We start from the raw sequence: 12,180 nt of genomic DNA, 5'->3' as shown, positions 1-12,180 counted from the left end.
ACCATAAAAATATGATGGGCCTGCCAATACAGTAGACTCTAATCTTAGGTCATAAATCCTTCCTTTCTTCTTTCCACCAACTGTGCGACCCATACATCCAACTCTGATGGCGGAGGCTATTATTGGCTAGGACTAGATGTCCTCTCCATATTACATCTAAATTCATCTTGTCAGATTTATCTCAGTTTGTATAAAGTAAGTATTTAAAATAACATGTAATATATTATTTATGCTAATATGCTTTGATCTCCTATCCATCCAACTCTTATCCTTCTTTTGATGGGTGTGCATAAATAATTCAGATGGAGATAACACAGCACCAGTCTTCACAGTTTGCAATATTTCAAAAGATATAAACATCAACTGTTAAATAAACTGTTATAACTTGTAACTATGAACTAAATATGATTAAAAAAAAAATTAAACTGAACCATGTTGTGCCTATGTTTAGAGGTGGTGATGGAGCCACCAGTGTGAAGAGAAGCGCCAAATCTACCACAATCAGAAGCACAATTTTATTTTGTTTTTTTACACTTTTGCTAATATTATACAGTACCCCAGTGTTGGCATAATCTATTCCATACAGTATTTTCAATCCAAGGTGGTCTCTCCATGTTCTTACGAGCATTAGTAAGCAAATTTTTCAATCAAGCTACACCACACTTCTCAAAATTGGTGTGCGCCCATTGATCATTCGGTGGTATAAAGCGATACCCCCCTACAATAAATATGGATAAACAAATTAAATGACATAAAGAAATATATGGATCATAAATTAAATATATAAATATCATTACGTAAATATGTTAAACTTAACAAATCATATATCTCTAACAGTAGGAGGTATTTTTTTTCATGATACCCAAGGCTTATCAAAGTGGCTCATCATAATTTCAACAATGGCATTCGTAGCTGGGTGAGAAGGCAAGAACCTATAAATATTATGTCTCATATTAGTCAGCATAGAATAAATATATTCAACATGCTAAAGTGACTATGATATTTTAAATTAAAGTTATCACGTATCTATCTCCATCAAGATATAACACCGGCATGCCATCGATCGGAGGTATTCCTACAGCATCCTGAGAATAGCTAGCTTCAGGATCAGTAGGATGAACAGATGGAGATGCTGAATGGGTAGTAGATGATCCTAAATGGACAGTAGGTGATCCTGAATAGACAGTAGGTAGTCTAGGGTGGATAAGAAGTGCTGCAAGATAGATAATAGGTATTGCAAGAAGGATAGGAGGTCCAAAATAGAAAGATGATGAATACATGGCACTTGGTGGTGAACCAGCAGGAAGTGGTGAATAAACACCTGGCATCGAAAGTGATGGAGTCCAGGATGGTGCCATATGAATGATGGAAGGTGGGATAATAGATGATGGTGGTGGGATAGTCGACGACAGTAGTGGGATAGTAGAGAATGATGGTGAGGTAGTGGAGGAAGGTTGCTGCTTCCTAAGATAGCATCTACCAGAGGAGGTTCCTTTTTTTGGGTTGCTGTCTGACATCAATAATAAATATAAAAAATATTATATTCTTAATAATTAGATTAAAGACTATCATCAGTATGAACTTACCAACATAAGTAATGAAGAGTATTATATTTCTTCCTCATCTTCCTCATCCACATCTTCCTCCACATCTTCTTCCTCCACATCTTCCTCATCTATGTCTAAGTTCCTCTTATCATATCTTTCAACTTCCTCAAAATCACCTTCAATGTCTCTTAAATTTTTAAGTGGTTATCATTCATTATAGTATTAATATCGGATATTACATTATCTTGGTAAGCAACCTCCAATGTATATCAATCATCCACTGTACTCTTCGGTTTAGTCTTTATGACAACCACCATTTTATTTTATCCCTTATCTTTTCAGGGTAAGGTAGATAATATACTTGAATCATATTTTCTGCAAATATGAATGAATCAAACTTTGCATACCTTAAGTATGTTGAATCTCTATAATTTCATATTATTTATGCACCTTCATACCATGATTCATTACAGTATCAAATTATTCACAATTAAATAGCATTACTATTTTATTGGATGCCTTGGATATTCTAGCTGGACTATTTCTTAACGATACCATAATAATAACTTTCTTTATCTCTTTGGTCAGAACTCTTAACGCACACTTCACTATTAATAGTTTTTTTGCCCACACTCCATTCTTTTATGTGAAACTTGTAACGATTAATAAAATAAGTAGGCCATATATGAACCTTTCTCTTAGGACCCCATGCTAAGCCATGCAAATATTGATTTTGTACCAAATTATCTCAATTGTGAACCTACGCATAATATAATCAAAAACCATTAATAAGTTCATAATTTAGGTGATAAGCATTGATATAAATAGTAAGAGCATTGGCATACTTACATAAGTCCGAAACCAATATAGAAACTTAGATGCAATCCTAGCATCAATATCAATGGCACTAATATTTGGTGTGGATACTTGTAAATATTGAACAAAATATCTAACAATTATAATACTATTAGTAATGTGATATTCAATACAATGTGAAGTTAATTAATCATCAAATATTTTTACTTACCCAATATATGGTTGAACCTCATCACAATTAAGTAATATATGTAAATGCACAGTAGGTAGATCTTTATCGTCTGGATATTGACTTTTACAAGTTTTAGATGGACGATCGGGTTTATTAAAAATTGACATAATTGGTTGGATTGTCTCATCTTCACCCCGATCATCATTTCCTCTAACTCTATTTCTTATTGACTGTACGTGAGGTTCAAAATAATATGAACAAAAATGAGAAGTTTCTTGGCACAAGTATGCATCGTATATGAACCCTTCCATACGAGCTTTGTTCTTAACCATCCGTTCTAATTTATTAAGAAACCTACAATAATTAATGGACAACAGGTAAGTGCACCATAATTTTATTAATATATAAATATTAAATTCATATATAAAAGTAATTATTACTTACCTCTCAAATGGTATATCTGTCAATATTGAATGAGAACACCGACTCTTCCTTCATATGGCAAATGAATGGGTAAGTGCTCCATTAAGTCAAAGAATCCAGATAGAAAGATCCATTTCAATTTACATAGTATGACAACAACATTTTGTTCCATCTGTAACAAATCATCAATCCATAATATTGTTGAGCACAAGTCTCTAAAAAATTTATTTAACTCAGTTATGGGCTTCCACACTTGATCTGGTAGTATACTAAAGGCAATTAGTAGCAAATGCTTCAAAACACATAACAATCATGACTTTTTAGTCTGAATAATTTTTCTTCTTTCAAATTTACACATCTGCATAAATTGGAGGCATATCCATCAAGCATTTTTAACTCCTTGATCCATTGACATACAGCTCTTTTCTGCTCCATGGTTAAGGTAAATTTTGCTTTCAGTTTCATCACTTTTTCATTAGCTAATTCCTGCAACAATAGATCCCTTCGCTTACGATACTCCTTCAAATCCATTCTTGCTTTCACATTATCTTTTATTTTGCCTTTAATATCCATGATTGTATTAAACACATTATCAAACACATTTTTTCTATGTGCATCACATCTAGATTATGTCTGATCAAATTAGTTTTCCAATATGGTAAGTCCTAAAATATGCTTTACTTTATCCAATTATGTATAACCCTATATCCATCACATCTACATGAATCCTCCTTAGTTATCTTTGGAAGAGAAGAAATAGTTTCCCATAGTTCATCCCCTGTCAATCTATAGGGAGGTTGATTTTTTTCAACCCGATTTTTATAGAATACATCCCTATTTTTTCTGAATACATGATCCATAGGTAGAAATTGGTGATGACAATTAAACTAAGAATTTTTACCATCATGTTTCAAAGTAAATGCCTTTGATTGCTCTATACAATATGGACATGCCAATTTTTCTGATGTACTCCACCCTAATAACATACCATATGTAAGCAAGTCATTAATCGTCCACATTAATATAATCCTCATCATAAAATTTTACTTTCTTGAAATATTGTATGCTAAGAAATTTTTTTTCCAATAATTTTAACTCATCTATCAAAGGTTGTAAATACACATCTATCCTACTCTTTGGATTATGTGGATCAGAGATAATCAAAGTCAAAAATATATAAGGAGTCATGCATAATTCTAGAGGAAGATTATAAGGAGTAACAATTACTGGCTAGTAAGAATATGGTGCAGTTGCTTGACTATATGGGGTAAAACCATCAGTACATAAGCCTAACCTGATATTTCATAGTTCGGTTGTAATATCAGGATATATTTGATCAAAGTATTTCTTAGCTTCTTCATCTGATGGGTGACACAACACTCCTGACTTTTGTCTATTCTCATAGTGCCATCTCATGTGTAGAGCAGAACTTATAAAAGCATACAATCTCTTTAACCTAAGAATGAAGGATAAATGATGCATTCTTTTCATGGAGATCTCTTTATATTGTCTGTTAATAATTCTCTGTATTTTATAACGAGTTATACCACAAAATGTACATCCTCATCTTCTTTATTTTCAACATAATATAATATACAACCACTAATGTAACAGTTTATTTCTTGAGCAGTGAGGCTAAGTTTGGACACTAATTTCTTCGTTCTATAAAAATCTTGAGGGATTACATTATCAAGAGGATGTGTCTCTTTCATAAGTCCCACTATTTGATCAAAAGATCTTTATGAAATATTTTTCTTTGATTTGATACTTAATAATCTAACAGTAACAGATAACTCAGAGTGATCATTATATCCTGACCACAATGGTTGCTGGACTGCATGTAACATATCATAAAATTTTTGAGCATTCATATTCGAAGGCTTCTCTATATTTTGTTCATAATGAAACCCACACTCTGGGCCAATAGCATCAAAAATTATGTCTCGATATCTATTCAACTGTTCATCATTATCTAATTGTGAACTATTAGAAATACTTGAATGTATATCAAACACTCCACCCATACGAGGATCACTCTCTCCATGTGGTATCCAATACCAATAATTAGGCACAAACTTTTTTTTATAAATATCAACCTTCACTTCATCAGGACTCAAGTATTTTTTATTTTTGCACTTGGAACAAGGACATCTAATTTTTCTATGACTCTTAAACTGTGGTTGTTGGCATGTAAAAGAAATAAATTCTTCCATCCCTCTTAAAAAAATATCAGTATATCTTTTTCGATCCGATAAAATTTTATTATACATCCAACAATGATGATGACGAATATTCATATTCTATAGCATAACAAAATATAATCATATAATTATAATATTCATAAAATATATAATATTCAAAATTAGGCTTCATGCCAAACTCTATTGGTGCTAGACCCTTAAATGCATGAAAAAAGAAATAAATGACAACCACATTAACAATTAGAAAGCATAAAATTAGTTTCTAACTCTAGAATTTTGATTATAATCCAAGAAAGTTTGACCAATTTGGGAAAATAGAAAAGACAACAAGAGAATGAGAGAAGAACATACCTTAAAGGCTGGTGGTCACTTTTCGGTGATAGATGGGAGGGGATCGAGAAAGGCTAGGGTGAGGGTTTGAGGAGAAGAGAAAAGGATCGAGAAGGGAGGGACCGGGGTGGGGGGGAGGGAACAGAGGGGATCAAGAGAGGGTAGAGGTCACTGGTGTCGCCGATGAGGGGAGGGAAGGCCGTAGGCCGAGCCAGGGGGGATGGAGGGGTGCAGCGGCTAGAGTTCGAGAGGCTTCAAATGGGGGCCAACTAGGGGCCGGTTGGGGGCGGCGTGATGCAAGGGGGATAGAGGGGATCAAGAGAGGGGAGAGGTTGCTGGTGTCACCGATGAGGGGAGGGAAGGCTATCGGTCAGGTCGGGGTGGTGCAGTGGTTAGGGTTCGAGAGGCTTCGAATGGGGGGTCGGTTGGGGGCAGATTGGGGGTGGTGCGGGGGGGACAGAGGGGATCGAGAGAGTGGTGAGGTCGCTGGTGTTGCCAATGAGGGGAGGAAAGGCCGTCGGTTGGGCCGGGAGTTTGGGGGGGTGCAGCTGCTAGGGTTCAATCGAGAGGATTGGAATGGGGGGTCGGTTGGGGTTTAAGTACCCCGATTTAGTAATCGATAAATTGATCGTTGTATTGAACTGAATTTTTGATCGATATTTCGATCGTCAAATAGTCAAAATATCAGTCGAAAAATAAAAAAAATATTTTTTAAAATAAATATTTATAATATAATGAAAAATTAATTTTTTTTAAATTTAAAATATTTTTTTAAAAATTATTTTTATTTAAATTAGTTAGAATGGGGGCCGATTGGGGTTATGTGCTAATTTTTTTCAAAATTTAAATTTACAATCAAAAAATCAATTGTAAAAAAAATTGCAATCAAAAAATTGATTGTAAATATTTTTTTTAAATTAAAAAATAATAATTAAAATATTTTGCAACTAATTTTTTGGTTGCAAAGTATCAAAATATTTTGTAAGCAAAAAATCAATTGCAAATATATTTAAAGAACAAAAAAAAAATTTGTGATCAATATTTTGGTTATAAAATAATAAATCCATTTTGCAATCAAAAAATTAGACACAAATTTTTTTCAAATTAAAAAATAATAATTGAAATGTTTTGCAACCAAAAAATTGGTTGCAAATATGTTTAAAGAATAAAAAAATGAAAAACCTTATGACTCATTTTTTGGTTACAAAATAATAAATCCATTTTGCAATCAAAAATTGATCATAAAATTATTTAAAAATATAATTAAATTATTAAAAATATATACAATCAAATTTATGATTGCAAATCTATAAAAAATTAATATTTTGTAAATTTATTTTTATATTCATATTTTTGATTGTAAAATCGATCGTAAAATTTTATGTTGAAAAATTTTACAATCGATTTTGCAACTGATATTTTATAGATCACTATATTCATATTTCTTCAATAATTGGTCACAAATTTGATTCAAAAAATTTGACCATAAAATTGATCATAAAATCATTATTTTTTTGTAGTACAGTCAATCTTATTCATATAGTAGTTTACTATAAACTATCCATACAAATCAAAAAATAATTGTAGAATCAAATCCGCTTGTAAATCCTTATGCATCTTATGCCGAACTTCTCAAGCTCCTCTAAGTCTTTAATCATTGTTAAATAATAATCATGGACAGACTGTCCTTTGATCAACCATTAGACTGTTTGGTAACATAAGGATATCTTGGTCGAGAACTTAGCTTGATTTTTTAGAACTTAAGACTATTTTAGGATCTTAAGTTAGTCTTTATAATTAGTTTCGGTTAGTTGGTTGGTTTCAAGTATGCTAGTTAGAGGATTAGAAGCTGATATTTTATTCTTGCAAAGAATAAAGATTCTAGTTAAATTTTTATATTTATTTTAAAATATTTATTTTAAAATTATTTTTTAAAATAGATATGGCTCTCACTATTTTTTCGAATCTCTTATACTTTTTGAGTAGATAAATAGAAATCCATTGTGATTAGAGTTTCAAATAGATATTGTGATCCCACTAATTTGAGTACCACCTCACCTAATAGTTATTGATAATACATAAATCAATGAGTGGACAACTATTATCCAATGCTTCTCAAGTAAGTTGTAGCTATCTTCGATTTCTAAGTAATGTAGGCCTCATCTAACAGTTATTGGCCTTATTTCTTAGTTAAATCAAATCCACTGTTCAAATACAAATAGGTAAAACTATCATTGGATCCTTCATCTAACAGTTATTAGGTTCAACCCTATCTTTACCTCACAGTATCTTATGCTAATAGAGTGGTTGCATCTTTCTGATGCAACTGAATCACTGCGACCAGTTGAGAACAGTCAATACCAATTGGATGCTAGCACATCTACACAGTGGAAGATCGCTCGACTTAATATATATGAGGAATTTTAATTTAGGTCTCAAATTATGGTTATTTGCATCTAATACAAATAAAATCCATAAAATATTAACATAAATAATAAAATCAGTGATGATCAGAGACCTAAGGAATTCAAGCTCGAGCCATTAAGCCGAATCGGAGTCTATGAACCAAAGGTACAAGCACAAGTATGTCAATTGATTTGATCATCTTCAACTCCTTGAATCGATTCGAAGGAACTCCTCGATCTCATTGCGATCAACATCTTAATCCAGCCTTAACCAATTGCTCGATGCGAGCCATATTTGTCTTGTGTTATAAGCTTGCAATCGATCAACCATTGATGTGCAACCAATCATATGACATGACCCATAAAATATATGCCATAAAAATTGATTAATTACAATCCTTGATCATATGAGACACGCAGGTCTCCAAATTATATAAATCTGATGATGCTTGCAGGAACCCAAAAATAAATAATTTTACATACACAGGGTCCACAAACATGATACATCACAGAGATAAGAAAAAAGATCGCAATTCTATAATCATCCCCACATGTATCTCATATATCAAAATAAAAAATTTTAGATTTAGATATTAGGTTGATAGTTTAATATGGATTCGAATAGATATCATGTGATCTCATCACAATAACTTTCTGATCTTATTAACTATCGATATTGACTGATATTGATTGATCAAATTAGCCAACAAGATCAGATTTCATGATATTCGAATCTCGTTAAATGATCCATAAATCATCATGTTTATGATCTTGCCTATTTATGATCAATCATTACAAAAAGAATCTATAAAAATAGCAACAAAATATGATCTATAATATCCAAATCAGCAATCTAATCTTAAAATATATAAGGGTGGCTCTGATACCACTATTAGAAACTTGAGATTGATTGATATGTATAACAGAAGGATAAAATAAAAATTTTAATTAATCATATAGTAGAAAAATAAAAATTAATTTTTAGATTAATTAACATGAGATCTTATCTCGTATCAACTCCTTATATCTCATAGTTGTTAAGATTAAAATTAAAAGGAAGAAGATTAGATCTTCATCTTTGCGCAGATAGCTCTTCACCATAATTTGATGATCGTGAATGTCTTCATCGTTGGATGTATGCCTTAGAAGCTAATCTTGACTGACACATATCATATTTTAAGATATGATTTCATACTTTATGGATATTTATATTATTATTCATATTTTATGTGTCCATGAATAATCCAAGGGATTAACAAGATGATGACACATATTCTCAAAGAGTTAAAAATTTGAGACATGTATCATTGATGGTTAATTCCTAAATTGCTCTGATCATAGGATCATTATGGGGATGATGATTGATCCAGATAGATCAGTACATGAATCACTTTCTTCGGACAGATAGATCTCGAGTGTGATATAGTGACACTGGAGCGAGAGTGCAGGTGATTATTAGAGAACAACTAGCACTGAGCGTGATCAACACGAGAAGTTACATGGATGTTTGCTCACTTATTAGTGACTTTTTTGATGCTATAATCATATGACTGATCTTTTGACCTGCGGTGCTACAGCTGTTCGTAGTGAGACTGTTGGAGTTTGACTGACACATAAATATAGATCTCAATTAGTCCTTGTAGTAGATATTGGTGACAGTTGATTCACTGTAGGAGTAAGATATACATCTAGATGAGATCTATCGATCCTAACAGAAGGGAGTAATTTTATGGGATTTAAGAAGCTGAGTCTTTAAATCTATGACTATAGCAGTGTGATTATTAGAAAATTTTTTTATAAGAATCACATATAGACTCGAGCTGATTGAATCTATCATATGACCGATGATGAGGTTTGACGATTCATCCATGATCTGCCATCTGGTCGGGACTCACGATAGAGGGACTGTATCATACGTTAACTGCACTTAGAGGTTCATCACTTTTATTTTGCTGAGTTGCCACTACATACTGCTAGATATCACTAATGGATTGTGAGACTCACGAGCATCATCTTGATGATCGATGATCCTTGTTGGACAGAGTTGGAATGGTTCCAAGTCATTGAAAAGAGTTTCAATAATATTGTGATAGAAATCACAATATATCTCACTACCAGACAGAATAGAAACTATGGGATCATACACAAAGAAGCTTTTGATTGATCAGATGGTTGAATTACGATTATGAATGGTGATAGGATTTGATTATCAATTTGATTGATGATTAATCCAATACAAAAGTTGCATTAAGTAACTCGCTAAAGAGTTAACGAGTTATAAGAAGATGAATTAGCAATTAGATTGCTAATTTGCTCAATTTGATTAAGCTATAGGGCTTATATCAAATTTAATTAAATTAGATTTAATTTGAGTTGACATGAGTTTAATTTGATCAAATCTAATTGGTTATGAGATAATCAAATAGCATGAGAGATTCATTTCTAATTGAATTAAGATTTGAATTTGACTCAATTTCTAATTAAACTAGGATCTAAACAAGAATGTTTGAATTCTTATTTAGACTAAGAATACTTATTTTTATGGATGCATCAAATTCTAATTGAATTAAGATTAAATTGAGTTTGACTCAAGTACAAGAGATAGTCCAAAAGGACTAGGACTCCTTCTCTAATTAGGTGACATCTAATCTAAATAATTTGAACTTCAAATTAGATTTAAATTTTTATCTATTTGGATCTAATCAATTTTTAATATGATTAAGATGATTAAAATTTTAATTGATTTAATTCAGTCACCTAAAGAAGAGTCCCATGTGCTTAAAACTCCTCCTTTCATGCACCACAAATCAAACCCATGTCCAACCAGATTTGCATGCCATCCTTCCTCCCTTTTTAGCATGTAAGAAGGACTCCTAAACTCCTTCTTTCCTTATGAAATCTGGGCACAAAAATCTGATTGTGGGTGGCACAAAAAAAATTGGTAGAGTCCAAGGAGAATTGGACTCTTATCTCCTACTCAGACTCTATCCTCTCTTCCTATTTAAACCATGAACCATATGAGGTGTTGGATGGCTGATAGAGATCAAGTTTGGATGCCCAAAAGAGAGAGTTGTGCATGGAGAAAAAATCAAGGGGAGAGGGTGCAGTGTGTATGTCCATTGGCGTGAGGTAAGTAGGTGCTTATCCCTTCTTTCTTACCAACAATCAAGAGTTGGTTGTTAGGACATCTCTCTCTCTTTTGTCCTTGTTTGGATGTAGATTTTTTTCTTCTCTTTATCCAAGAGTTAGATAAAATTTTTTTACATCTCTAGTATAGAGATTTGGTGATAGATTTTAGAAAGAAAAGAAAAGAAAGAGTTCTTCTCATGATCTCTAATGTAGAGTTCAACATCCTCCTACTTCTTCTTCTCTAAGAGTGTCTTGAGAGAAAAAAAATTTTCAACCATCAAGATATGATCTCTGTAAGGGAGCTAGCATCCTGATGAGATCAAAAAATTTTTGATCAGATCGAAGCCTTATGTAGATATCCATAGAGGTTGGATGCTTGTGTGGCTTCAAGGGATCTTCGAAGATATTCATGATCATCAGTTCGTGGTGAAGATTGATCCGTGTCAAGGTATGAAGTCTATTTATTTTTTTTTATTTAATTTTTATATCTGAATTCTATCTCACATATGTCGATCCTGTTTATGATTTTAAGATTTGATCTTATGCATGCTTAGATTAAATTAGATTTAATTTGATTTTTTTTAAATTCTACTGCATACTTGTTTTAAAAAAAATTTACATGCACAAAACTATAAAACTCTAATAGTGGTATCAGAGCCATATCATATGCATGAGATGAGATTTAGATCTGAAATCTGTAAAAAAAAAATTTCAGATCTAAAAGGTTTTGATATCGTTCTGACATAAGGTTATCCTGGCATAACTTGTTATGCTGTATGGTTGTCCTAAAATGATGTTAAAATTTTTAATTAAAATAAAATTTTAGATCTAATTTTATATCATATATGTGACATATTTTGTTGATCTAAAAAGAATTTTGAGATCTATTTTGATTCATATATATGATATATGAAAGCATGTTTAGAGCTGAAATTTATTTCTATGACCTGAACTTATTTATGCATATGATATATGTTTGTATGTATGATATAAATTATTTCGAGATCAAAATATACTTTTCATGTAAAAAATTTAGATCTAAAAATTTAGATTTAAGATCTAAAAATTAGTGTTTGTGCATGAAGGATTGATCATGAGTAGATCAAATTAGGTCATGTAATTAGATTACATCTAGGATTTCTGATTCGATCATATTG

Source organism: Elaeis guineensis, chromosome 1 (assembly GCF_000442705.2).
Source record: "Elaeis guineensis isolate ETL-2024a chromosome 1, EG11, whole genome shotgun sequence".
NCBI lineage: Eukaryota > Viridiplantae > Streptophyta > Magnoliopsida > Arecales > Arecaceae > Elaeis > Elaeis guineensis.
The sequence above is the reverse complement of the archived record's forward strand: the minus strand, read 5'-3'. Positions refer to the sequence as shown.